This window comes from Leptonychotes weddellii, chromosome 10 (assembly GCF_054177405.1).
Source record: "Leptonychotes weddellii isolate Sample4059 chromosome 10, ASM5417740v2, whole genome shotgun sequence".
In the NCBI taxonomy this organism is placed as follows: Eukaryota; Metazoa; Chordata; class Mammalia; order Carnivora; family Phocidae; genus Leptonychotes; species Leptonychotes weddellii.
In genome coordinates, this window is record NC_138378.1 from 74,313,388 (window position 1) to 74,340,723 (window position 27,336).

Sequence of the window (27,336 nt, forward strand, 5' to 3'; positions counted from 1 at the left end):
AAAAAATTTTTTAATGAATTTCTTGAAAAATGGAAAAAATAGGCAAAATACAAGTACAGATTTTTCATTATTAGTTTCAGTAAGCATAAAATTATATTTTAATAAATACAATCAGATGTGAGAGGAAAAACTGTTCATTGGAAATGTAGTATAGTAGCTCCCTCTTACCATGGTTTCACTTTCCTTGGTTTCAGTTACCTGAGGTCAACAGCAATCTGGAAGCACATGATCCTTCCTCTGATGAATGATTAGAATTATTAGAAGGTCAATAGTCACTTAACACGATGCCTGCACCATTCATGTCACTTTATCTCATCATATAAACATTTTGCCATCTCATGTCATCACAAAAAGAAGGGTAAGTACAGTACAATAATGTATTTTGAGAGACCATATTCACATAGCTTTTATTACAATATAGTGTTATAACTGTGCTATTTTATTATCAGTGTTGCTAATCTCTTAGTGTGCCTAATTTACAAATTAAACTTTATCATAGGTATGTACGTATAGGAAAAAACAGTATATACAGGGTTCAGTACTACATGCAGTTTCAGGCATGGGGGCAGGTGTTAGATCTTGGACCATATTCTCTAAAGACAAGGTGGGGACTACCGTAAGTGATTAAGAGCATCATTTTTACATTTGTAACTTTTTATATGTGATTTATATACATATATCAAATCATTATATTGTATGCCTTAAATTAATACAGTGTTGTAAGTCAGTTATATCTCAATAAAACTGGTGGCAGTGGGGGAATGGAGAGGAGAAGGAAAAAAGAAAAGTTATCCAAAACCTCTGGGGGAGGGGGGAATACCTCCTGATAGCATTTGAAAACCACTGCCTTATGCTACATCACAGTTTCTATTACTCTATTTCACATCAGGAGGCTGAATTCGCCTCAGTGCTGGTGAATACTCCAGCTCTTAGCTGCAATGAAAGAGACTCAATATTTAACAATATAGCTGGCCTTCAAACTGGAAGATAAAGGCACTGACCACATTCCCAGAGTAGATCAATTCCTTCCCATTTGATTACTTCACAGTACAAATGATGGTGGATGATGCAAAAGTAGCTGTTCAGGACAAACTAGCTATGTGACCCTAGGCAAGTTATTTAATCTCTCTGATCCTTAGTATTCTCATTGGGAAAATAGAGCTAATAATAACTGTGAGGCAAATGAGGCACCATAAGTGCTTTCCATAGTGCCCAGCACAGAGTAAGCATTTAATAAACATTAATCATTAGTAAGAGGAATTATCACTATACAATATTATCACTAAGAAAAAGGAAATTAGAAAATTCTAATGTTGATAGAAAAAGAAAATTCTGATGTTGAATTTAAGAAGTTTCTTAGATCTTAGTATTCAAATTATGTATTGCAAATCAGGCTCCCAATTAATACCAGAGTAAAATATTAGAATTTTTTCCTATCTTCTGGATGATAACAAAAGAAAATCACCATTTTACAGCCATCATAATAATAATCAACTCAGGTGAGATTCATCAGTAGATGCTGAAACTGTTAGGTGCAAGTTTGATGGAGAGCAGGACATTTATACCACCTTAAAACACTTCATCATAGGTTATTTTTGAATTACGAAAGTAAAAATGGTAATTTTACAATAGCTAAATCTGGTAGATATAAAACCAAGTGTTCTATTTTAGCATCACTAATGGGACAAACTGACATCACATGCCTCCTTTTGTGATGCGCTAAGACCATACCATCATTTAATGTGTTATTCCTGCCAAAAGGATATTATGTGAGTCTGATCCTCAGGAAATATCAAACACACCCAAAATGAGAAACATTCTTTAAAAAAAAAATAGCTCTGTTTCAGAATTGTTAATGTCATAAAAGATTTTTTAAAAAAAGAAAGAAAGAAAGAAAAGAACTGTCCTAGATTGAGAAACTGTATACAGAGACCAACAGCAAAAGGCAATGTGTGATCCTGGATTGGATCCCGAATCAATGAAGAAAAAAAAAACCCTACAAAGAATATTACCGGGGCAGTTGAAATTGAATATAGATTTTATATTGAATAATAGTATTAAATCTATGTTTTTTGTATTTGATAATTGCACTGTGATTATGTTAGAGAATGTTCTTGCTCCCAGGAGATGCATGCTAAAATATTTAGATTAGGAGTAAAGGGCCATGTTGTCTGCAATTTACTCTCAAATAGTTCTGAAAAAATATTAATAGTAATAATAATAATAATTATATGTGAAAAGAGATCTCAGATGTGGCAAAGTGTTTCGTTTATTTTTTTTTTAAGCTTTATCCATTTATTTGAGAGAGAGAGAGAGTGGGGGGGAAGTATTAGAGGGAGAGAATCTTCAAGCAGTCTCCCCACTGAGCACGGAGCCCAATGTGGGGCTTGATCTCGAGATCCATGAGGTCATGACCTGAGCTGAAACCAAGAGAGTCAGACGCTTAACTAACTGAGTCACTCAGGCGCCCCAAGTGTTTGGTTTATAATCAGTGAATCTAGGTGAATGATATGAGAGAGTTTATTGTATTATTCTTGCAGCTTGTCTATAAATTTAAAGTACAAAAGAAAAAGAAGTAGGAAGGAAGGGGAGAGAGGAAGGGAAGGGAGGGGGAGGGAAGGGAAGGGAGGGGGAGGGAAGGGAAGGGAAGGGAAGGAAAGCGGGGGAAAAAGCATGATGGATGGGAGACCAGAGAGGAAGAGCCTTCTCTGAAATTCAGCCCTTTAGCTTTATGGGTGGTTTGTTTACAAGACTCCTGTCTTGTTTGTGACCTTTAAGGACCTGGGATGAAATAATCACCACAGGTTATGGTCTATGTGTACGAAATATTACTGTGCAGAATATTGCCCATTGCTACCCCCAACCCCTCCCTCAATTTTGAAAAGTAAAGTGCAGGTCTTAGTAATGTTAACAATTCTAATAGCAAGCTTTGTTTCCATCTTTGTTTCTTTGTTTCATATATCATGAATTAAAAAACAACTGTGAACTGGTCCACATCAGCATTTGGAAGTTTGTTCTCATTCATTAATCTAATTGTTTAATCATTGAACCAAAAGTGGCTAAATCACTCTCTCCCTACTTCTCAGACTGGATATTGAGAATAAATAAGCAAATGAGGCTGCTTTACCACTCAGCTTCCCTGCACTCCACTCCAACTTCCAGCCTTGCAGGAGAGGGACTGATGGAAAGTAAGCTTTGCTCAGATGGATAGGTACTGAGGGATGGAAGTCCCTGCATGTATGCCCAGCCCCATTTGGGACCCTGACTTGCTAGTTCAGAAGACAATCTGCAGTCTAACTCCACCTCATTTGACTCCTGCTGTAAGAAACAGAAAAATTACAATGAGAATTTAGCAGCAAATTAGGCTTAGTTCAGGGGAGGTCATTAGTGTTTCATGACACCCTGAGGAAGAATGCCCAGGTGGTAAGAATATTCTTTCTTTAAACCAAGTAGGAGATTCTAGGTGATGAGCAATTGATGCCATCACTATCTGTACTGTTTGTCTAAATAATCTAAATAAATAAGCCACTTCCTCTTCTATTTTTTGTGCTTTTTTCTTCCTTCCTTCCTATTGTTTTGTTTTGGTTTGGTTTTGGGTTTTTGTTTTTGTTGTTGTTGTTGTTGTTGTTGCTGTTGTTTTGTTTTCCGGGTGTTGAGTACTTGATTCATTTGAAACATCTGGTGGGATGGGAAAATTTAAGCTAGGTTGTCAGCTCATAAGTCGTTCTAAATACACGAAAAGTTATATTTCTTCCCTTATTGTCTTAGTCCTTTCACACTGCTATAACAAAATGCCACAGACTGGGTGCCTTATAAACAATAGACAGCTACTTCCCACAATTATGAAATCTGAAAGTCTGAGATCAGGGTGCCAGTAAGATTGGGTGAAGCCTCTCTTCCAGCTGTAGACTGTCAACTTCTTGTATTCTTGCTTGGGGAAGGCAGAAGGGAGTTATCTCAGACCTTGTTTAAAAGGGCACTAATCCCATCATAAGGACTCCTCCTTCATGACCTAATCACCTCTCGAAGGCCCCAGCTACTAGAACCATCACATTGGGCATTAGGATTTCAGCATATGAATTTGGGGGAGACACATTCAGACCATAACACTCATCTTCACCTCACTGTGCTTTATTGTCCTAAATTATTTACATCAAAAAATGGAATAAAGACAGGATTTTAAAACCTCCCTAGAATTAGCCCATTTGAAAAAATAACTGATAATTCAGTGCTTCTTTAAGAAATTGATTCCTGTCATACTCCTTAAAAATACCCTGAAACCGGGGTGCCTGGGTGGCTTAGTCGTTAAGTGTCTGCCTTCGGCTCAGTTAATGATTCCGGGGTCCTGGGATCAAGCCCTGCGTCGGGCTCCCTGCTCCGTGGGAAGCCTGCTTCTCCCTCTCCCACTCCCCCTGCTTGTGTTCCCTCTTTCACTGTGTCTTTCTCTGTCAAATAAATAAAATCTTTAATAAATAAATAAATAAATAAATAAATAAATAAACAAACCCTGAAACCTTGCCACATAATAACATCCTTCAAAAAAAAAATCAATGTTTATAGGCATAATGAAAATAAATATATTTATTACTCAAGATGAATCCATTCTATGAATTGCATGTAGCTCTGTGCCTCCTGCCATTCCCACATGAAGAATAACCTGAGTTTTCTGGAATGACGATCAAGGATATAAAGGGAAAGGGCATTCTTAGATGGTCCAAGACTCAGAAATCAGTCCATCAATGGTGTGGGTATGTGTGATTCAGTTAAGTGCTCTGAACCTAGTCTGTAAAACCTGTAAAATCATGATTTCCAACCTACTTATTGCTTTTCCTAAACTTTATGACAGAAGTTAGGTGCTATATTTTGCAATTTAAGGCTTTGAAAATGTTCCTATATGTATTCCTTACTAAGCCAGGCTGTACTGAGTTTTCAACATTGTAACATAGGCCCCTGTTATGAGAAGGCTAAATCATTGAAAGAAACAGGTAGTAGATCAGTGCATTTTCAGCTCTCTCTGTGTCTGTGCCTTTTTCCAGGTGACTTTGCTATTCCTCCCATCAGGATGTCAAGTATATTTTCCCACTCCTTGATGATGAGTTTGGCCATTTGCTTTGTTTTGGCCAATGGAATAATAGTGGATATGATGCAAGAGGAAGCATGAAAACCTGGGCTTGCTTTGTTGTGCTTCTGCCATCACAATGAGAAGGATAGACCCAGCTAGCCCATTATCCCAGGAGGAAGGTGAGGATCACGTGGAGCAGAACCCAGTCATCCCACTAAGCACAGCCAAACCAGCTGCCTCATAGCCCATGCCAAGATACATAAGTGAGCCCAGGTCAAGATGAGAGGTAGGCCATTCTTCAGACACCAAAGAAATAAATGTATAGAATTATATGCCACACAGCACACAATTCTGTGGCACTAGCTAACTGCCACAGGTCAGTAAAAATACATAAAGGGGAAGAGGAGAGAGTTTGGCTTCTTGTAAAGTGTTAATTCTCCTGGATATTATGAGTTATTTTTTGAACCAAAAAATGTAAAAGTAAAAAAAAAAACAAAAAAACAAAAACCATAAAGGTGTCTTACCCCCAATATATAAGCTACATATTCAGTGGGGTTTATTTCATAATATTATAAAGGTGATAGTGGTGAAATATAATACTGCTGAAATAAACGAAAACTTTATTTTTTTATCATAAAGCTACATATCTGCTTGAAAGTATACTTTTATGTATCAAGAGGCAGGCAGAGAGTAATTACCATCTGACAATGCATTACTGTCCAGGTATTCATCTGAAGGTTCTATAATGCATCAAAAATATTTTTGTTTTGGGGCACCTGGGTGGCTCAGTCGTTAAGCGTCTGCCTTCGGCTCAGGTCATGATCCCAGGGTCCTGGGATGGAGCCCCACATCGAGCTCCCTGCTCCACCGGAAGCCTGCTTCTCCTTCTCCCACTCCCCCCTACTTGTGTTCCCTCACTCGCTATGTCTCTCTCTGTCAAATAAATAAATAAAATCTTTAAAAGAAATTAATAAATTGATAAAACAAAAATAGTTTCTTTCAAATAAATAAATAAATAAAATCTTTTAAAAAATTAATAAATTGATAAAACAAAAATAGGTTTTTTTTAAAGATTTTATTTATTTATTTGACAGAGACACAGCGAGAGAGGGAACAAAAGCAGGGGGAGTGGGAGAGGGAGAAGCAGGCTTCCCGCTGAGCAGGGAGCTCGACACGAGGCTCCATCCCAGGACCCTGGGATCATGAGCTAAGCGGAAGGCAGACGCTTAATGACTGAGCCACTCAGGTGCCCCTTATTAATTAATTTTTAACTCAAAGAACTGATATGCACATTGTACATAGTTCTGATTATACAAAAATCAAACTTATTCTTTTTATCCACAGATCCTAAAAACCTGTTTTACATATATTAAAGAAGCCCCTCTAGCCAACTAGTTATCTAAACATAGTAAGATGAAAAGACTGGTTAAAGTTAAATTTCCATAGTTAAAGTAAAATTTGATAGTAAATTGTGTAAGAAATATTTTGATTTGTACTCCAATTTGAAAATTAGAAGAAAAAATATTATTAAAAATTTATTTCATTATATATTAACAAAATTCTGGTTATAACTGTAAGACACTAATTGTTAGAATGAAGAAAGACAGAATCAAGTATTGGTTGAGATTTTTGTTTAAAATACTTCTCACGGGGTGCCTGAGTGGCTCAGTCAGTTGAGCATCCGACTCTTGGTTTCAGCTAAAATCATGAACTCAGAGTTGTGAGATCAAGCCCTGCATCAGGCTCCACACTCGGTGGGGAGTCTGCTTCTCCTCTCCCTCTGACCTTCCCTACTGCTCTCTCTCTCTCTCTCACTCTCTCTCTCGCTCTCTCTCAAATAAATCTTAAAAATGAATAAATTAATTTAATTTAATATTTCTGACAAAATTATTAGGTACTAAATGCAGTGTGGTATCCTGAATTGGATCCTAGAACAGAAAAAATTGAGAAAAACTGGTGAAATCTGAATAAAATCTAGAGTTTAGTTAAAAGTAATATGTGTTAATTTCTTAGTTTGACAAGTGTACAAATAAATGTAAGTTAAGAATTGACATTGGGGGGGGACACCCTGGGTGGCTCAGTTGGTTAAGTGTATGCCTTTGGCTCAGGTCATGATCTTAGGGTCCTGGGATCGAGCCCTGCATTGGGCTGTCTGTTCAGCGGTGAGTCTGCTTCTCCCTCTCCCTCTGCCTATGTGATCTCTCTCTCTCTCTCTCAAATAAGCAAATAAAATCTTAAAAAAAAAAAAAAAGAATTGACATTGGGGGAAACTGGTAAGAAGTAAACAAGAACTCTTATAGTTGCAACTGTTCTATAAATCTAACATTACAAATGAAAAGTTTATTTCAAAATTATTAGGTGGCATGACATGACATTCTTCTCTCACTTTAACAACATAACCACAAAGAGATTCATTTGTGCAGAAGTGTGTGAAGGATGTACCAATTTTCCCAAGGACCTCGCTTAGTCCCTTGAGACAAATCTTTCTCTTTTATTTTTTTTTTTAAATTTTATTTATTTATTTATTTGACAGAGAGAGAGATAGCAAGAGCAGGAACACTAGCAGGGGGAGTGGGAGAGGGAGAGGCAGGCTTCCCACCAGGCAGGGAGCCCAATGAGGGACTCGATCCCAGGACCCTGGGATCATGACCTGAGCCAAAGTCAGACACTTAACAACTGATCCACCCAGGCGCCCCCAAATCTTCCTCTTTTAAAGCACCTATCCTACAGTAATCCTTGTAATCTATTCAATCTCATAACTGTAGGAATACAGATAATTAATATTGGGAAGACAGGGAACCCTGTGTCTCCACTTTTCCTACACTGTAAATACATAAAAAATTGAGGAAACAAAAGAGGCAATGAGAATTGGCAGCCAATGAAAAAAGAAAAAAGTCCCAACAGAGATGTAAACGTGGGATACAAACTGTATTTAGAGATCTTCTTCCTTCCATGGAGCATGATGTCATAAGACTGTCAGAAGCATGAGCCCTTAATGACTAAATCCTTCTCTCTCCAAGTCTGTGGCTTCACAGGAGGCAGGAATTTACATAGGCAAAAGGAAGTTACAGCACAGTCCCATACCCAATTATAATGGGATTCCCTGAACATGCTTATGTTAATTTTTTTCAGATTCTCACAAAAGGCAAGATCATAAGAAATGCTAATTCTCACAGAATTCCAGAGTCCCTGAAAATTTGTCTTTGGACCCCAACTTGAGAAACATTTCTTTAAGAGTTTAGCAGAGGGATACCTGGATGGCTCAGTCCACGGGCATGCAAACTCTTGATCTTGGGGTCACGAGTTCAAGCCCCACATTGGACATAAAGCTTACTTAAAAAAAAAAAAAAAAAAGAGTTTAGCAGGAAAAAGAAAAAGGCAGTGTGGTAATAGTGGTACAAAGCACAACTACAAAGTCAGAATTCCAGGTTGTAACCCCAGCACAGAACTTAATGACTTTGTGAACTTCTACAAGTTACTTTTCCTCTCTGTGCTTCATTTCCCTCACCAGTAAAAGGAGATGGTCGTTATATATCTTCCTGATGGTTGGTTGGCAGGATTAAATGAGATAATCTGTGAAAAGAAGATAAAATTGCACCTGGCACTTGATTCTTCCTACTCTGCCTTAGTGCTATATACACAGCCAGTCTTATGCTAAGGAAGAGGAAGCTGATTAAGCTGATTAAGGAATCATAGAGCTAAGATCCCCCTTACTTTGTTATTTTCTTCTTTAAAGGTTTTAAGGAGCTCCTTAAAATAACACTATTTTTGCTTTGTCTTCACATAGTGGGCAGCTCCTTTCTTATCTACACTAGTCCTTTAGTTCCCGTGAGGAAACTATCTTATGTGCAGATAAAAGTGGCAATTCATTTCTGGCTCAATTCAATCATAATCATATTGTCAACTTTACAAGATGTTAATTACGAAATAAGAGACAATTGGTTGTGTTTTATGAGGCTGTTATGACATGCCTAGTATGCCCAGTGAGTGAGCCAGGAGGTTGAAATGCAAGTGCTTTGGGCTGTTCCTCACTATGTGTTAATGGCTCAATTAAACATACCTTAAAGGAGAGTTTCATCTTACTCCATAGTGGGTGTTTAATAATTTGTTTTGTTAGGAGATTTTGCCCTGAGCAAGTCCTCTGAGCCTGAAGGAATTCTAAAGCTCTATTTCCAGACATGTTCCATGGTTCCTCTCACTCACCCCCTCACAGGGAGGAGTATCTGGAAAAGCTTTCACTGCAGTCTGTGGCCTTGATTCTCAAGACCACCGAGAAGCAGGGCCAATTTAAAGGAACTCCATAATTGCCCTCATAACTGATTTGGACAGAACAGACACACTTAAATAAATGCTAGGGTATCTTATTTCTCCACAAAGAACCCCATCTCTACTATTTAAGCCAGCATTTATGTGAAGATTTTTCCGTTTTTCTTTGCTCTCTAGAGCATATTGGTTCAGATCTCATGGCTGAAGTTCACACAGGAGATTCACTGTATTATTCTTTTTTTTTTTTAATATAAAGCAACAGAGAATCTAGTTCCAAGTTAATGTTTCCAATATCAGCTTCTTTTTAAAATTAATAGCTACATAATCAAATTAAAATGTCATTTTTAAGGGACGCCTGGGTGGCTCAGTCGGTTGAGCATCCAACTAATGATTTCAACTGGGGTCATGATCTTGGGGTCATGGGATGGAGCCTGGTGTCAGGCTCCGTGCTTGATGTGGAGTCTGCTTGAGATTCCACTTGATATTTTCTCCACCCTTCCTCCATCACATGCTCTCTCTCTCTCTCTCTCAAATAAATAGAATCTTTTTTTAAAATGTCATTTTTAAGGAGAAAAAAAAAGAATAGTGTAAAGTTCTTGTGACCTTAAATAATCGTGTTCACTACTTAATAAGTATTTGGATTTGAAACTTTTCCTCACCTGTCATGTATGATAGTTGCTCTGTCTTACCCTGGCATCATACTCTCTACTCAGTTTCCTCACCCTTCTTCAAGGGGCAAGGGCAGATTCTCAGTAGAAAAGACTCCTTGACTTTGCCCTATATTCTCCACCCCTCTAGAAGGGGGCCATGTTGAAAGTATCAGTACTGAAAGCACTAATTTAAAACAACAAGAATAAACAGATGTTTAAGAAGCATAATTTAGAAGCTATGACTCCTCACACTACTTCTGGTTCCCTGTCTCAAAGTCATCAGTCCTGAAAGCTTGATAAAATACGCAAAGAACCCACCAGCTACAGCAAAGAACCAGAATCTCACATATTGGCTCACATCAAGCCCTCACATAACCTTTAAGGGCCTTATTCTTGGCATCTCATTTATTGAGCACTGTGAGCAGAATCTTCTGTTAAAATCCTCTATGTGGTAAGAAGCATGGAAATGCTTTGCCAACTTTCTCCTTCTCTGAGGTTCACAAAACAAAATGATGTATCCATCTTGGTACCACCCTTTATCTTGTTTTCAAGGAACCTACAGGAATATGTCCTATTTTCCTCTGTGGTTCTGCAGAGTTCCCATCTCTTAAAGCTTTAGTGTCCAAGTCCTGCAAGTGGTTGCTTGAAAGACCTAATCATTTCATTTCTACCTAAGAACTAAAAATGGCTTAGCCAGTTATAAACACAAACCTGTTGAAACAATGGCTGGATTAAATAATTCCTTTAGGGGCACCTGGGTGGCTCAGATGGTTAAGCGTCTGCCTTCGGCTCAGGTCGTGATCTCTGCATCCTGGGATGGAGTCCCATGTTGGGCTCCCAGCTCAGTGGGGAGTCTGCTTCTCCCTCTCCCTCTGCCTTTTCCCGCTGCTTGTGCTCTCTCTCTCAAATGATAAATAAAATCTTTTTTTAAAAAATAAATAAATAACCTCTTTAATTGAATATCATGCTACATTTCAATATACTTTTTTAAAAAGCTGTTTTCTTTTATTTGGACTTGGAAGTCTGTTGTAAAAACTATATGTAATCTTGAGAAGAAAATTAACTGCACAATTGGCCAGGATATGATCATAAAATAGGTGGAGTAACATTTGTTTAGAGAAAAGGTATTCTATATTTTAAAAAGAGAATACCTCATTTGTCTCATTTGATTTTCTTTCCAAAGGTCTAACTAAAATTTTCTAGGGGACATAGCTTTTTTGTTTGTTGGTTGGTTTTGGGTTTTTCTTTCTGCAACAGAATAATAGGTAGTCCACAAACTTAATATTCATGTATACAGTTTATTATAAAGGAAGCTTTAAGCACCGTCATCACCATTTTGTGAATTGGAAAACCTTGCCAGATACGATTTAGAGCCTATGACCTGTCCTTAGCCAAAATGTTTAATAGTAAAGCAACTTCTTCCCCAGGGCAACACCCATTCCATTCAGTGCTCCATACTGCCCTCTCCTGGTGGATTTTCTGGAAAGCTCACATCTCAGGCAGCTGAGTCCCAAATCCTAGATAATTAAAGCAGCGGACAGAAGCACATGAACTTCTGTTCACCTCTGAACCAAAAATGAAAAAGAAAAGGAATGGAAAAGGGAAAAAAGAGAAGAAAACATTTGGATATGTCTAGATTTGGCAATTCAAATAGTATTAGAATCATTCTTCATCTACCCCCTTACTGCTTAGTTGCTTAGTTCCTTTTTCTCTTCTTTCTTTTTGTTCTTTGTTCAAGAAATAAACTCAAAATAGCTAATCACAATAGCTATGACTAAATGGTTAGGAAGAAAGAGCCCAAGTTTGAAGTTGTTTTAACAGAATGAAAAAAAAAAGTCCTAAACCCGAACCCAACTTGTCACTACCCTCTGATTAAAGCATTTTTTAAAAATAACAGATAGGAAGCTGAGATCTGCATTGAGATAAAGATGGTTATCATAGATCAAAAGGAATTGTACATATGTCAGTTAGATTAAGTGACAGGATGTGGGGAAGTGGTAGGTCCCATATCCAGTTACTTTATGCACGAGTACATTTGCTGAATGCAGGTACTCTAACAGGCTAGCTGCACATAGACAGAAACCAGGGAAATTAATGGAAAGCAATCTATAATGGTTAGAGTGTTTGTTCTGATATGGATCCAAGACCACATTTCTCCTAATTAGTAATATTACTGTAATTTTTTATAACTATCTTGCCCTGCCCAGGACAGTAAATTGTCTTTGAATCTTTCATCTGGCATTTCTGAGGGGGTCAGCGTTATGTTGTGAGTACTCTATATCCCACATACATAAACTTAGTAATTAGATATAGACAAGTTTCCCAGCCAATTAGAAGGAGAAATATTTAAAATCTTCTCCCCCACCAAAAAAAAAAAATTCCATCTAAGGCATTTTGGGAGACAAAAGGGGCAAATGATATAGAATGTCAATATCAGTGGAGCCCAGAAAAGAATACTTAGCTGGTTTTGAGGTGAAGTGGGATTGCGGAGAGGAGAGGATAAGAAACAAGAATAGTTTACTTGCTAAGTAAAATGGAAAAATCATACAAGGGTTATTTTCCAGGAAGGGTGAGTTACAACAGAAGAGTATTGCTTAAGACCACAATTAATGCCACATATTTCTTTGGGATTCCATTCATATATTACCATTCATAATGAAGGTGATCTTGGCTAATCAAGGCCAGACTATAAATCAGAGAAATTAAAAACCCATGTTAGGGAAATTCTATGTGGCTTAATACAGGGATTGCTTCCTTACTTAATGTAGTCACTAAGATCTAAAATTCTAGAGCTGGAAAGACCTTCTCATTTACCTTTACCAGACCTGACTAACCCCATTTTAGTAATAATCAAATCAAATCACCCTTTAGCTAAAACAATTACATACCCTTAATAATCCAACAGGCTAGGACTAGGATGAGGGGAATGAGGCACAGGCCTTCAGGCACAAACTTAACGGGGCCAGGGGAGGGGGTTCCAAAGCCTTAGTAATCAAGATAAATAATATTTCAACTTCGCCTACCCAAATGCCTTCTCTATTGAATCCTGTCTTTATTTAAAATTTTGTTATATTGCTCATCATGGATATTTTGCATTGATTTTGTTTTTTTTATATTATTTATCTTGATAATTGAGGCTTTTGACACTTAAATTTTGCACCTTAAAGCAAATACTTCACTCACCTCACACTATCCTGGACCTGTAAACCCATTCCACTATTTATATAATTTCATAATCAGAAAATTTTTCCTTACGTCTAAACTCAGGGTTTCCCAAGCTTGACACTATTAGACATTTTGGGACCAGATAATTCTTTGTTGGGGGGGTTGTCCTATAAATTATAGGATGTTTAGCAGCATCCCTGGCTTCTACCTACTAGATGCCAGTAACACCCACCCTCTCCCTTCCACCAAAAATGTCTACAAATTAATCCTGGTTTAGAACCATTAATCTTGGGCGCCTGGGTGGCTCAGTTGGTTAAGCAACTGCCTTCGACTCAGGTCATGATCCTAGAGTCCTGGGATTGAGTCCCACATCAGGCTCCCTGCTCGGCGAGGAGCCTGCTTCTCCCTCTGACCCTCCCCCCTCTCATGTACTCTCTCTCATTCTCGCTCTCTCAAATAAATAAATAAATAAATCTTTAAAAAAAAAAAAAAAAGAACCATTTATCTTCCCAAAGTCTCTTATGCTACAAACCACCCCATTTCTTCCTGTTGTGTCCTCGGTAGAGATAGAAAGCAGCTTTTCATCATCTTCTAAATAACCTCATGAGATTCTTTGCTTTGTAGAGTGTGTTTACTTTATAATCTGATTAGAGTGATGATAATTATGTTAGTATGTCTAGACTTACCAAGGTCAAAGCCCTGGCCTCTGTAAGGTTTATTCCTGTCTAATATCTGACATCTCAGTAGACCACTTGGCCATCCAAAGCAGTAGCTTCTTCCAGAAGTTCCAAGATGCCTTATAATTATAATGCCTTTGTCAAACTGCAAACTCAACTCCCTCATTGAATTAGGCCAGAGAGATTAGTTACATCCAACCACATTTCATTCTCTTCAAAGTGAATTTCATCTTGGAATTTATCAATAATTTTTATGTAAGCTATCATATCCTCTTCCATCTCAGAAACTAAGACTCTAATGAGTTAGATTATATCAAATAATTCAGCAATTCAACTTCCTCTGTGATCTTAGTTTTGTAACTACTCCAGTTTTGGGAAGCCATTTTTCCTATAATGATCAGGAAAGATATTTAGTATTTTTTCTTATTATTCAAAAGCAAAATTCATTACAAAATGTTTAAAGCTCACAGTTAGGCCTGGAAATCAAATTACACTTGGAAGGTAAAAATCCATTTCTGGATTCTAGTTTAGTAACAACATACTAAAAAGTCTCATATTTATCCATGCAAACTGCAATATGAATCATAAATAGGTAGTCAGATAAATGACCTAGAAATTATTCCCAATGATACACAATCTGCCACCTTCATCCTCCACTCAGTTGAACTTTCATAAAATTCTGGATCCATATTTGGGTTTTTTTTTTTCCAGGTAGGAATGGTGTATGTGGCAGTCAACCTATATTCAAGAGAATGGGTTTGGATATTATACCAGCCAGAGGTCTTGGCTACAAGCAACAGAAACTAACTCTGGTTGATTAAGCAGGGGAAAAAAGAAGATATATATATATATATATATTTTTTTTTTTTTTTTTTTTTGCTGAGTTATTAAATAGTTCAAGGAATTTCCAACATGACTGGAACCAGGCTAGAAAAGGAGACCAGACAAGGGAGCAAGGCAGCAAGAGGACCCCAGCCAAGAGCACACCACCCTACCCATCTAGGGGGGAAACCACCACTACAGCCCCTATCTCTAAACAATGAATGCTGCAGGTTACCAGGCAGCCATAGACAGTGGACTTTGGATGGTGCTCCTTCTGCTACCACCACCTCGGTGCCTCTGAATTCTCCACTGTCTCTGCCTCTTTATGTTACCAGCTCCCAGTTCAAAGTCACTAGTAGGTGCATCTGTTTAGTTAAGCCTGGGTCAGGTGCCTACATTCTAGCTACAATTGAAGCTGGGAAATGGCTGGACTTCTCAGCTTCTAAAGTGGAAGGCAGGGAGCCAAGAAAATGAGAGCTGTCCATTACAGGTATGATAAAGAGAGGTAACTAATAATAACAGATTAAATCTTGGGCTCTGGAGTCAGACTATCTGAATTTGAATTTATGCCTATTACTAGCTATGTGATCTTGAGCAAATTACTTAAATCCTTAATCATTTCTATTTCTTCACCTTTACAACAGACCCTTATGAGGATTAAATAAAAACATTCATGTAAAATTGCCTAGCCTAGCACAGTATATGGTACATAGTAAGTACTTCTATATATTTATATTTGGGTGTCCGTACACACACACACACACACACATACATATACATATATGAACATGTGTGTATGCCAGCATGCGGCATTGATAACAGAGATAGAGCTTCTCTACCCCTATTCTCTTCCTCCTTTTATTAACACCTACTTGTGTATCTCAGACTTTTCATTTAATTTAATGCAGGACAAGGCAACGAAACTTAACTTTGGTCTCCCCCACCCCTCCACTTAAAGCATACATGATCCAGCAGAGCAAAACCAATAAAGAAATCATCATAATGCAACATATGCTAGAGTAGCATAAAAATGGAATTTCAAAGGATGGGATTAATTTTGTATGGGAATCTAGAAAATAATTATAGAAGGAACTTGACAGGGAACATGAAGAGCAGATAATGAACTTCTTTAGAGAGTAAAGAGAAAACTTCTGCCAGGCAGTGAGAACACTGTCAGCACAGTTGTGTAACTTCAGGGTCTACCTGGGAATGGGGAAGGACAAGAGCAAGGGATTGATGGGAGGGTGGAAAAAGATGACCTGAGAAAGACAGACTGGAGCCATATTGTCAAAACCACACCAGGCCTGACCAAAGGCCCTGGCAATGTGTCACATCATTGGGATCAATATTTTAGGGAATTATTTAGTCCTGGTAAGATTTTTGTTCATTATGCAGTTCAACCCAGGGATTAAGGCTGGCTTAAGCAAAACAATAGAATAGGCAGAGTTTGTCCCAGACCTTCCTTTTGCTGAGTTTCCCTTTCCCTCCCAACCTCTATCCCAGGTCCCCAGGGCCATTTGGAAAGCCTCTGCCTGTACATTCCAACCTATTTGATGCTGCCAGAGGTTTCAGGCCTTCATAGTCCTCCCAGCTCCACACCCTGCCATTCTTCTTCCTTCTCCACACCTGTCAGAGCCCCAATTTCTGTTTAATTGACAAGACTGAGAGTGTGCTAAACAAATAAGGCAGTTTCAACTGCAGTCCTGGTCCACAGCTCTTCCTCATAACACATTGCCCTAATAATTGCAGTGAACTCCCCAGAAATAATATGAGCAGTTCTCCAACCTCAATTTCTGTTAGCTCCTAGACCTACCTTTTCCCCAATCTCTTCACCCCCAACCCCAGGCACAGGTCAAGCATGTGCTCTAATAAGGACAGAAGAGCTTTTTTTATAGCCCACAAAATAAGAAAGCTCAAAACAGGATTGCTCTAGAAAGTCTGATGTGAGTGATTGATTCCTCATTTCTTCTCAGGAAATAGAAGTGGCTCTGCGCTAAGGACTAAATCTGCTCTCCCCTTCTGGACATAGAGTTTGGTCTCAGCTTCTCCAGGGATCTGAGCCCAGTGGCTCCAGCATTCATGTGACTGGAAACAGAAGGGTTTGGCCTCTTGCTGTGGAGGGGTTTAGCATACTGGTTGCAGAGCTTAGTGGATTTCTTTTAGATTTTGTTTCAACTGCCAAGAGCCCAGGGACTCAAGCCTTGTGAGATGCTCAGGGAATGTCAGGGAATTGAGAAGGGACCCAGGGAATTGGTGTTCACCAAGCTATTGCTAGTGTGCGTGGGGTGGAGAGTGAGGAGGCCTAGAGATGTGGCCCATCCTGAAGAGCTGTGGCTGAGAGGGCTTCATGCTGCAGGGCTAGTTTCTTTAGTAATCTACTCTGGTAAAACACAAAGAATGGATAAAAATGAGCAGTTATACTGGAGACAGATCTATTCCTTCAGTGGCAATATATTTTCCTCACATGCTTTTCTCTTCACAGCAAGCAAATGCATGTGGAGCCAGTGACTATCAAGTCGGTCATATTAAATTTATTCAGTTTTCTTCAAGTCTTAAAGCATGAAGCGTTACAAACCTTCATATGTACACTAGGGAAAGAAAGGAAGAAAAAAAAGGACTCCACGGCAAGGCCTAAGGAAAATCCTGTGGAAGGAAAACGGCAAGATAAAGCAACACAATTTCAAATCTTAATCTCCTGAAATGGTGCCTTTAAAGCTGCACTTTCCACATTTCTGAGTGGGACCCGTCAAAACTCCGTGTCAAATCATGTTATAACCCTGCTTCTTATCTGTTTGTGATAGCTTTCAAGGGCCAGTAATTCCCCCATATGTGGCAGAAAAGTTCATAGTAGAGATTTGCGCACTTGACTAAGCTTCCTGCATTGCTTTTTGTGGAGTGCTGGTGAAGGAGAGAGATTTGTTCTCCCTTTCAGAACTAAACCGGGCAACTGCCAGCAACACAGTCTAGAAGCAAACCAGAATCACTCACTTGGTCAGATAATCTACAGAACGATGACTTAATATTATATACTCTCCACTTTTGTCCAATAAAACACATAGCCAGGTAGAATTCCCTGCCTTTTTTCAAGTACAAATTAACAGACAAGACCCCATCTATGAGGGAAGCCTTTTTTGGTGCCCTCTCCCCAGACACCCTCCTTTGGCACCCCTGTCCCATCACCGGAGGTGGCCTGGAGTTCTGGGTGCCGGCTGGCTGCTGGGGTGATGATAGTGCGAGGGGCTCAGGAATAGAGAGTTGTGAAAACCATACAGCTGTGGAGAGAGGGTGTCATCTGCCTTGGGAAGGGTAGGGGACAACTCACTCTGTCTCCTCCTCTATCCACCTGGTGGCACTGACTGGCCTGAGGCTTAAACAGGAAGAGGCAGGTATGACCAGCTCTGAATGGCATCCTCAGGCCCAGGGGTCACAATCACAGGTATCAGCCAGGGCCAGGCAGGTAGTGCTAGTGAGTGAAATGGGCCAGGTATAGGCAATAAAGATGTTTGGGATCTAAGAAAAGAAAAAAAGACATAATCTATGTTATTTATTTGTTTTTGTTTTTTTTGGGTTTTGGTTGTTGTTGTTTTTAATAAAGACAGCTTTTTTTTTTTAAGATTTTATTTATTTATTTGACAGAGAGAGACACAGCGAGAGAAGGAACACAAGCAGGGTGAGTGGGAGAGGGAGAAACAGGCTTCCCGCTGAGCAGGGAGCCTGATGCGGGGCTCCATCCCAGGACTCTGGGATCATCACCTGAGCCGAAGGCAGATGCTTAACAGCTGAGCCACCCAGGCGCCCCAACAGCCTTCTTTTTTTAAATAGACAACATTCTGAAACAAAAACAAAATTAGTTCCTCTTGGCAAACTAATATACTTTCTTGTATTAGGCATGACATATATTGTTCCCTTTTTCCCTTGACTGTCAAGAAGCTCAAAGCTATATGTTGTGCTTCCCTTTGATTTTTTTAAGGTTTTTTTTTTTTAATAAGCTCTACACCCAACTTGGGGCTTGAATTCACGACCCTGAGATCAAGAGTCACATGCTCTACCGAGCCAGCCAGGTGCCTCCCTTTGATTTTTTTTGACACAGTGATCTCCCTCTCCTTCCCATCCCTTCCCTCTCCACACACACACACACACACACACACACACACGGAAGCGCACACATACACAAACACACATACCTGGTGACCTATAAAGATATAACATAGATAACATAAGTGTAATACTGATTAAATATTTCAGAGTTCTTAAGTTCTTAATATTAAGTATTAATATGTGCCACAGTCCTATTTTTATTTTTCTTCTAAAACCTTCTATTATGGGGGTGCCTGGGTGGCTCATTTTAAATAAAATCTTTAAAAATAAAAATAAATAAAATGAGAATAACAAGATGTTTTAGAATTAGGATACCTTTAGAGTTCATTGATAGAGCCAGAATTCAGAATTTATATAATGGTTCTTTCTACTGAGTTCAGCCATTCAATAGAAGGCTTTTTTAAATTTTTTTAAAAAGATTTTATATATTTATTTGACAGACAGAGACAGCGAGAGAGGGAACACAAGCAGGGGGAGTGGGAGAGGGAGAAGCAGGCTTCCCAATGAGCAGAGAGCCTGATGCAGGGCTCGATCCCGGGGTCCTGGGATCATGACCTGAGCTGAAGGCAGAGGCTTAATGACTGAGCCACCCAGGCGCCCCTTGTTATTCTCATTTTAAAGACTTAAAGTATTTCCCTTTGGAAGTTTTTTGGTTTTGTTTATGGTTTTGTTTTTCCTTTTCTTTCTCTCTTTTTCTTTTTTCACTTACTACTATCTCTGTCTGCAAGCCAAGGTTATGAAAAGAGATGATATACTTTAGGAAGGGGCCATAGATCCAAAATTAATCTCTACCAAAGTTAATTCCTGCATAAATTAAGCTCAATATGTTTTCCAACACCATAAATCAAGTGTAATAGGTATAAATAAAACATGAACTCAGGTTTCCTCGTTTATAACCTCACATCTATGACACCTCAGTGTGGAAAAGGGCAAAGTTGTTTTTGTTTTTTCTTCTCTTTTAGAGATGTTGGGTTAGTAGATATTGTAAAGTCAAATAGATTTCCTCTCTATGGCTGAAAAAGCTAATAATCAGAAGCCCACAGAAAAATTCCTTCTGCGTACTTATATAAAACATCATGACTCTCCTCCTGGGACCAGCAAACCAGTAGAATTGCCAGGGAAGATTTGAGAATGGGGTGGAGAGGAACCAACAGCTCTGGGGATTAGGAAGTTTGTTCTGCTGCATGAAGCCATGGCCAGTTGTTAGTGTTAGGTTATTCTATGGCTACAATTTAGTTCTTGGAGAATCCATGAGGAGTGATGAAAATAAGATATCAGGATGTCCAGTTGAGAACTAACCAATAGCAGGCGTTGGGGTGTGCCTCATCCCCTTTACTTAGCCAGTACACCTACCCCTCAGCTGTGTGAATGTCCACTGTTAAAAGCCTTGGCTAGGAAATTATGTCCCATCGACCCTCCCACCAAGGCTGGGGCAGCCCACAACCAATGAGAGCACAAGGTGTCAGCCCCCTCCTCCCTGCTCTGTCTTGAGGCTTATACTACAGAACTACATTGTCTGACATGGTAGACATTAGCCATGTAAAACTCTTCAAATTTAAATTAAATTTAAAAATAAGTTTGTCAATTATGCTAGCCATATTTCATATACTCAATGGTCATATGTAGCTAGTGGTAATTATACTGGACAATGCCAATTACATAGAACATTCCCAACATTGTAGTAATTTCTCTTGGACAGCACAGCTCCAGAGTCTACCCACTATGGATCAGGCTAAGGTTAGATTTCACCTAGGTGAAATCCATGCTCAGCAATTTCCCCTTCCCTATCCTACTTCCCTATCTTGCCTCCCTGCCTCCTATCCATCTATCTATCTATCTATCTATCTATCTATCTATCTATCTATCTATCATTTATTTTTTCTGAAGAGTACTCCTTCAATAAATCATGTGTACCCAAGTCCCCGTGTCAAGCTCTGCTTCTAAGGAATTCTGTCCAAGACACCATCTATATTGATTTCAACTTTAGGCTCATTGTAAATCAACTAAACATTTATATATGGAAGGCTTAGATTTCCTTACCCTAAAAGATACTCATCCATGCTTGTTTTCTAAAGCATAAGCTCATAGAGTCCAAGGGCCAGGTTTTCATAAAAGGAAAAGGACTCTGGGAACAAAATGAAGTAGTCTTAAATCCCCCAAGATTGTGACTGAGGAGTGTGAGTCTTTGCAGGAGGCAGGCAATGCCCAGATTGGGGGCGGGGTGGGGCACTAGCCGAAGGGTTCTGGTAGAGCTGAATAGGAAGTGCCATGGGTGTGAAAGGAGAATACCTGTACCTGACTGAAGGTAGAAGACAAGCCATAGTCTCAAGTCAACTTCCTCATCCTTAACAAGAACTAAATGTTACATAGAAAAAATCAGTTCATCCCCTCCCTGTTATTTACGGAGAGCTTGCTCTGTATCACAGGTCATGCACCTTTGCCTCCACTTTCTTTAAGTCTTCCCTTTGAGACTTCAAAGGAGTAGTTTCCTCTTCCTGAGTATTTCAGCACTGCTCTATATAATAGAAGTACAATGCAAGCCACATATGTAATTTAAATTTTTCTGGTAGTCACATTAAAAAAAAAAAAAACAGGTGAATTTAATTTTAATAATCGATTTTATTTAGCCCAATATATCGAAAATATTGTCATTTTAACATGCAATCAGTATAAAAACTTATTAATGAGACATGTTCCATTCTTTTTTTTCCATATTAAGCCTTCAAGATCCAGTGTGTAGTTTACACTTACAATACATCTCATTTTGGACTGGCCATATTTCCATTGCCTTTAGATTTTGTGTATATGTTATTATCTATACAAAATTAAAACTAAATTATTGCTTTTTAAGTGAGATTAAGGACAAAATAATCTAGAACAAAAGTTTCCAAACAACTGAACACAATTGTCTGCCTTGCAGGTCAGTTGTAAGGATTAAGTAAGATTATTCATGTTGATGCCCTGCACGGTCTGACACTTGGTAGGTATGAAATAAATCATAGATAGTCTTGAATTGAAATTACAGCTACCTTTAAGCTACTCTTAAGGTTTAAGAGACAATTTTAATAACTAATTCGTGTAAAATCTGTGATTTCCAACTGCAATGATACTTTTCTTTGGAAGGAGCATGATGGTAGGGAATGGGGAGCTGGTGGGAAGAGAAGGCTGGGCTAGAACTCTTGTCACAAACCCAACATCCAGCCTGGGGATTTTTTTCAAAACAGTATATTACATCTGTATGATAAAGGCTACATTTGTTAGTGGGAAGAAGGAAAAAATAGGTAAAGCAAGTTGGGTTAAACAAGCAAGAGGAACAGTATATAACCACCAATTATCTGGACAAAGAAATGAAAGGAGAAATGATATCTGGATAGGACATTAATGAAATCTTCTCCTACAGAAAGAGTAATTGAGAGGCTCTTGATTCTATTTGCAACACAGTGAACAACACTTATCTTGTTGAAAATATCCCCACTGGGGTCCTCCCCCATCCATGTTACAATGGCCGGAGGTGTAGAGTACTTCACTCCTGTAGAGTGTGGTTCTTTCTGCCTGTAGACCGAACCATAGGGGCATGGAAATAAATACATTTTTCAAAAGATGTGGTCTGAGACCACATGAAATGCAATGTGTTCAAAAATTGGGAATGATAGGGGTACCTGGGTGGCTTAGTCGGCTAAGCATCTGATCTCAGCTCAGGTCTTAATCTCATGGGTGTGAGTCCATGGATGGAGCCCAACACAGTGCTGGAATTGGTACATCCATCTCCTGTCCACTGACAATGACACTCCTGGCTCTCAGGCCTTCATGTGGGGACTGGAGGCTTTCATGGGCCTCCAGCTTGCCAAGTGCAAATCACAGGACTTCTCATTCCCCATAATTATGTAAGCCAGTACCTCATACTAAATCTCTTTCTATATATCTTTATTATTTCCTATTGGTTCTGTTTCTCTAGAGAACCCACACTAATACAGACTTCAACATATCTTAAGTCTGAGAAAGAATTGGAAGCTGGCAGGCATGGACAGAAGAACCACATTAGGCATCACGCCATGGATTGTATTTACTGAGAGTTAGGGGTTTGGAGGAGAGTGAAGACAGCTAGATATGAGCTTCTCTTTCCATCTCTGTTTCCAGCCAAGGAAACCAGCTGCAGTTCTGGAGAACACAAAGAGAAGGACTCCAAAACATGTTGCAAAATGCCTAGTTCCTGAGCCAGATGCAAGCAGCCTGTGCTATATACTAGAGCTAAAAAAAGAAGAAAGTCGAGGGAAAGGGTGACTTTGTACTTATTTTTCTCCAGTCCCTCGGGCACAATAAAACAGACCCTTTCAGCTCAAGACTTTTGCTGCCAGGATTTTAGCAGGGTTTGTCAGACTGTGCTAACCAACTATGCATTCATTATTCCTCAGGAATCCCAGTTCTGGAAGCATTTTCCCCAACCCATTCAGACCATCAGCATCCAAATCTCCCTAAGGGGATGTCTTTTTATTTTATTTAGTCAGAGTTGAATGTCCTGGTTGCAACCCTAAGGATGCATCGCTTAGAAATTAGTCATTCAGAGTTGTATAAAGGGCCAAACAGTACCATCCAAACACATTCTAAAGCAAAAGCCACATCTGCTGGGCCTTAACACAAAGAATATTCTGTCCCTTTATGCTTAGGATTCCCTTCTTAGCATCCATATATGTGCTTTTAAATGCTCTGTCAGACAAGCCCTGGATGCTGCTCATGCTCACATTTGTATGAGGGAGTGGAGAGAAAAGGGTAAGGATTTGGGCATAAAAGAGGAGATGTGAAAATGAGTGGATTATCACAGGCATAGCTTGATTGCACACAGTGACCAAAGGGAGGGTGAATCCCGAAATAAGAGTAATCACAATAATTGCTCCTTACATTTACTGAGCATTTAATAAATGCCCTACAAGTTTTATCTTATATAAGCCTCATAACAACTCTAAGAGGTGGGAACTATTATTGTCCTCATTTTAAGGGTGAGAATCCTGCAATTTAAGGGATTAGGGGATTTACCTAAAGTCATACAACCAGTTTAGTGGCAGCACCAGCACTGAAATCCAGGCAATCTGGCTTTGAGCCAGACCCTCATTATTTTTTTTATTTTATTACGTAATACTTGATGCATAAAACATATAAATAAGGCATATATGTTATAATGTGTAATAATAACATAAGCCACCATGCAACTTTAAAGCTCCATCACTACCAATGTCTTTGAAGTGACCTGTTCGCTTCTACTCATTCCATCTCCAGCCTAAGCACCGCAGAAACCACCATTATGTGGTTATCACCCTCTAGGTGTGTAAAATAGCCTTTACCACATAGGTAAATGTCCTTAAAGCTATAGTTTTTTCGAGCTTTTAAAAAGTAGGGTCGTATTATACACAACCACTTGTGACTTACATTTTTTATTTTATTTTTTATTTAAATTCTAATAAGCCAACATATAGTACATCATTCATTTCAGATGTAGAGTTCAGTAATTCATCAGTTGCATATAACACTCAGTGCTCATCGGGGAAGGGAGGGAAAACGAAATGGGAAGAAATTAGAGCTGGACTTACCTTTTTTTTAAATTCAGCATTATGTTTCTAAATTTCATCCCTATTGTGTCAGTTGACTGTGCTGTCAACATTTTCACTGCTGGGCTCCATTTGTATAAACACCACAATTTATCTATGCATTCTCCCATTGAGGGGCATTTGGGTTGTCCCAGTTTCTGCTGTTTCAGACAATGCTATTATGGACATTTTTGAACTCGTCATCAAGTCCATATGTGCAAGAATTTCTCTAGGGTATTACAGGGTCAAATTATTTTCCAAAGTACACCAATTTATACTCTTCAGCTATGTGTAGGAGTCCTTGTTCCACATTCTCACCAACATGAGGTATTGTCAGGCTTCTTAGTGTTTGCTAAGATAGTGGGTGTGTAAAATCGTATCTCATTTGATGTCAACTTGTATTTAATATTATATTATTATATTATATTTTATTATTATTCTTAATCATATCCGGATAATGTTTGTTCACATTTACCTCAGTTAAGCCTTTATGTTTACCAGGTATTTTTGCTCTTCATTCCTCCTTCTATTTCTAACCTTCCTACTGGGATAATTTTTCTTCCTGAATGATTTCTTTTAGAAGTTCATTTAGTAAGAGCCATTAATTATAAATTCTCTCATTCTTTGCTACCCTGAAGATATCTTTATTTAGCCTTTGTTCTTTTTTTTTAAGATTTTATTTATTTATTTATTTGACAGAGAAAGAGAGAGAGACGGAACACAAGTAGGAGGAGTGTGAGAGGGAGAAGCAGGCTTCCCGCTGAGCAGGGAGCCCAACGCAGGGCTCGATGCGGGGCTCGATCCCAGGGCCCTGGGATCATGACCTGAGCTGAAGGCTTAATGACTGAGCCACCCAGGCACCCCTGTTTAGCTCTCGTTCTTAAAAAAATACCTTTCCTGGAGTACAATCTTATTTGGATATTATGTTAATGAGCTGGAAGATATATTCTTGTCTGTTTTCCCTTGCTGTTATTAAGAAGTCTACTGTCACCCCATTTGCCTTTCCTTTGTAGGTAATCCTTTTTCTCTATTTTTAAGATCTTTGGTATTTTGTGGAATCATACAAAAATGTGTCTAGGTATAGAATTTTTTTTATTCTGTTTTATATATGTTGGTCTTCCTGTAGCTGTGGATTCATGGCTTTCATCATATTTCATCACTTCAGATACTGTCTCTCTTCTCTTGCTCCTTCTGTTTTCCATACTGTTTAACTTATATGTCATCCTTCTCATCTCCCCATGTCTCTGTGCATTATTACAGATAATTTCCTAAGTTCTTTTCTACAGTTTGTCAGTTCTTTTCTCGGCCATTTCTAATCTGCTGTTTAACCTGCCTATTTGTTATTCATATCAAGATTATAATTTTTCATTTCTGAAATGGATTCCATTTTTTATTTCTAGGTCATTGTTGATAGTCTCTTCTACGCACATTTTTAAAGTGAATTTTTTTATCTTTAAATTATCTTAAACTTTCTTTAAAGTTTTCACTATCTGATCATTACAATATATGAATTCTTAGAGGAGCACTGTATCTGTTTTTTTTTTCTTCTGTCTCTCACTCTTGATTAGTTTCCTATAACTGCTATAACAAATTATCACAAAATTGAAATTGGTGATTTAAAGCAACACAAGTTCATTCTATGACAGTTCTGGAAGCCAGAAGTCCAAAATCACTTGGTTAAAGCCAAAGTGTTGGAAGGGCTGCTCTTTCCAGATGTTGTAGGGCAGAATCGATTTCCTTCCCTTTTCCAGCTTCTCGAGGACACCCTCATTCCTTGGCTTGGGACCCCTTTCTTGCATCACTCTGGCCTCTTGCTTCCATCATGACATACCCTACTTCTGTAGTCTCCTTCTTTCCTCTTATAAGGATACTTGTGATTGCATCTAAGGTCCACTTGAGTTATCCAGGATAATTTCCCCATCTCAGCATCCTTAATCACAGCTGCAAAGTCCCTTTTTTCATGCAAGGTGATGTTCACAGGAGCCAGGGATTGGGACTGGGATATTGTGGGGGCTCATTATTCAGACTACCATACACTCATTGTGTCAGAGACTGCTAGTTGCCAATAAGTATTCATTCTACTACCATCCCTTCCTAGGAATGAAAATACTAATTTTTAGCCAGGCTTATTGTCAGCCAGTTAAAACTCCCTAGTTTTTCGTTTTTTGTTTTTTTCTTGTTTTGACATCCAGATGTGGTCACTGGAATTAAAATTTTGCCAGTAAATTACAAGTGGAGGAGCTATGTGCAACATCCAGAATATGTTTTTAAAGAGAATAGTTGTGCTCTTCTTGTCCTTCCTTCCATAATGGTCTGGAATGTGGATATCTGGAGCTCCAGCAGCTACCTCGGATCACAACACAATGATCATAACCAAGATCTCAGAGGATTCATGAACCATAAGAATACAGGTCCCTGATGAATTTGTGATAAACCTGCCCTGGATACCTACTTCTTGGTTTGTTTTACATGAAAACAGATAAATGCATATTTCAGGCACCATTATTTGGTGGGTTTTTCGTTTTTGTTTATGTTCTTGTTTTTTGCCATGTGAGGTTAAATTTAGTCCTTAGTGATATAATCATTATGTCTTGTTTCCTTGTGTGTTTGATAATTTTTTATTGTGATCTTTTATTTGGTTTCACATAATCTCTGGAAATCCTGAAAACCTGAATTAATGACACCCTCCTCCAAAATGGAATTTGCATTGACTTATTCCTGGAGTCATGTATACCACGAACAGGAGATGGCTTTAACCTTCTTAATGAGGGAATGGGCTCCAGCAGCAGGCTGAGTTTAGCTTCCAGTCCCGGCATTTGTGGCTGGCATTGTCATTTATCTTCCAAATTTGCAGTTTTCTTTCCTTTCTCAATCCTGGTTTTAGCTTACTTTGCATGTTTCTATGTTATTCTTTTGTTTTATTATCATTGGAAAGTTCCCTCTGTTTCTGGTATTAAATGTATTAAAAATCATATCATCACCTGGATGCAATGCCATTGTAGTCTAGAGTATTACCT

The 27,336-nt window shown here is 38.7% G+C and overlaps 1 long non-coding RNA gene across 1 annotated transcript; it reads left to right on the top strand.

Annotated features, from left to right (window-relative positions):
• The first annotated feature begins 198 nt into the window (after nucleotides 1–198).
• LOC145723917 (uncharacterized) lies at nucleotides 199–26,815 on the top strand. The gene is made up of 3 exons (XR_014149335.1): nucleotides 199–358; nucleotides 5,037–5,348; nucleotides 26,512–26,815. It is a non-coding gene; the product is annotated as an uncharacterized LOC145723917 (long non-coding RNA).
• Nucleotides 26,816–27,336: the final 521 nt, after the last annotated feature.